The sequence below is a fragment of the Grammomys surdaster genome, unplaced genomic scaffold, assembly GCF_004785775.1.
Source record: "Grammomys surdaster isolate TR1022 unplaced genomic scaffold, NIH_TR_1.0 233, whole genome shotgun sequence".
Lineage (NCBI taxonomy): Eukaryota > Metazoa > Chordata > Mammalia > Rodentia > Muridae > Grammomys > Grammomys surdaster.
In genome coordinates this window covers 7,101,912-7,104,411 of record NW_021604678.1, presented here as the reverse complement: position 1 = coordinate 7,104,411, position 2,500 = coordinate 7,101,912, and positions in this window count along the sequence as shown.

Genomic DNA, 2,500 nt, shown 5'->3' with positions numbered 1-2,500 from the left:
GCTCTTTCTAGGGTATAATTTCCCTCCTTGTATTGGAGCTTTTCTACTATTATCCTTTGTAATGCTTGGTTTATGGAAAGGTATTGTGTAAATTTGGTTTTGTCGTGGAATATCTTGGTTTCTCCACCTATGGTAATTGAGTGTTTTGCTGGGTACAGTAACCTGGGCTGGCATTTGTGTTCTCCTAGGGTCTGTATGACATCTGTCCAGGATCTTCTCACTTTTATAGTATCTGGTGAGAAGTCTGGTGTAATTCTGATAGGTCTGCCTTTATATGTTACTTGGCCTTTTTCCCTTACTGCATTTAATATCTTTCATTGTTTTGTACATTTGGTGTTTTGATTATTATGTGACAGGGGGTATTTCTTTTCTGGTCTAGTCTATTTGGCATTCTGTAGGCTTCTTGTATGTTTATGGGCATCTTTTTCTTTAGGTTAGGGAAGTTTTCTATAATTTTGTTGAAGATATTTATTGGCCCTTTAAGTTGGGAATCTTCACTCTCTTCTATACCTATTATCCTTAGGTTTGGTCTTCTCATTGTGTCCTGGATTTCCTGGATGTTTTCTGATAAGAACTTTTTACATTTTGTGTTTTCTTTGACATTTGTGTCAATATTTTCTATGGTATCTTCTGCACCTGAGATTCTCTCTTCTATCTCTTGTATTCTGTTGGTGTTGCTTGCATCTATGACTCCTGATTTCTTTCCTAGGTTTTCTATCTTCAGGGTAGTCTCCCCTTTGTGATTTCTTTATTGTTTCTACTTACATTTTCATGTCCTGGATGGATTTGTTCAATTCCTTCACCTGTTTGGTTGTGTTTTCTTGTAATTCTTTAAGGGATTTTTGTGTTTCCTTGTTAAGGGCTTCTACCTACTTACCTGTGTTCTCCTGTATTTCTTTAAGGGAGTTATTTATGTCCTTCTTAAAGTCCTCTATCATCATCACTAGAAGTGATTTTAAATCTGAATCTTGCTTTCCTGGTGATATCAGGAATTCAGGACTTTCTAGTGTAGGAGAACTAGGTTCTAATGATGCCAAGTACCCTGGGTTGCTGATGCTTATGTTCTTGTGCTTCCCTTTCTCCTTAGTGCTACCATCCCTGTCTTTGACTGGAGCCTGTCTTTCTTATTATCTTGATTGTTTCAGAACTGTGTGGGGTTGGTGTTACTACTGGGGTTAGAGCTCTGGCCTAAGATCTGCTCAGTGCTCGGGCGCAGACTGGAAGGAACCAGTGCTCCTGGCCAGGGAAGTCCCAGTGGGTCCCAGTTACTCCCTGTTTAGGACAGGTGTTGCTGACTCCTTACCTAAGATACTTCCCTGGTTAGAACTCCTGGGAGGCCAGCTTCCTCTGGGTTTTGTGAGATTGAGTGCAGAGCTGCCACCCGGGATCTGCTCAGTGTTTGGGCCCAGACTGGAAGGCGTAATGACTTTAAGTATATATTGCATTGTTTGGTACTTGGAAGATCCTTTTCCTCTCTTACCCCACAGTATGTATATTCTAAACATTAGCTTCAATCATACTTGAGGTTTCCCAGCTTCTCCGTTGTTCCTGTTCTTCATTCCCCATTAGATTCTGCCTGTCCTAGTCTGAAGGCAGTAACGTTTTTCCCATCGAAATCAACACCTGTTCATATCTACATTTCAGACGTGGTGGTTGAATGTTCAAGTTTCACTTTTAAATCTGTGTAGCTTGTACAGTCTTGAAGATCAATATGTTTAGCCAGTAAATAATTTGTTATGATATTTTTTAAAATTAACATCGTTCTCAGTTGAAATTCTTTTTATTTGGAATTTTTAATTAAGTCATCGACCTCTTTTTTACCTCTTACAGAGGTAACCATCATTGAGGCTGAGAGTTCCTCAATGAGAGCGATGGTGTCCCAGCCAGAGAACAGCACTACACATCACTCCTTTTCATCCTTTGTCTCTTACATTCTCTCTAGACTCCTTTCTCCATGCCCTGGGCCTTGGGGTGGGGTGTACAATGGAGCGAGCACTCACAGTCACTCATTCCAAGCACCTTGAACAGTTATGAGTGTTTAAATGAACTGCTGCCCATTGCAGTCAGAAGCTTCTCCAACCAAAGTTTAGAACAATAATCTATGTACATGAACATAAATACATATGTATGAAGGCAGTTTAATAACATGTATCAGAAAACCCAGTAACTTCCCTTTAGGGCCTATGATCTCATTAATTATAAGCTTTTGACCAGGCATACAATACCAAGCACGAACTTTTGTGGATCAGACTTAAAATTTAATGAAACAGCAATAAATAGAAATAGATAAATAAATAGAAATCCTTATTTCTATAGCTGTCGTGCTACAATTGCTCCAGTAGGTACATCTTGCCTGGTAGATCAATCAATATTTCTAATCTGAATATCCCTCCTACAAATTTTCTCTCTCTCTTTGCTATTTTGAATAATAAAATTTAGAGACTACAGGGATATCTCTCTCTCTCTCTCTCTCTCTCTCTCTCTCTCTCTCTCTCTCTCT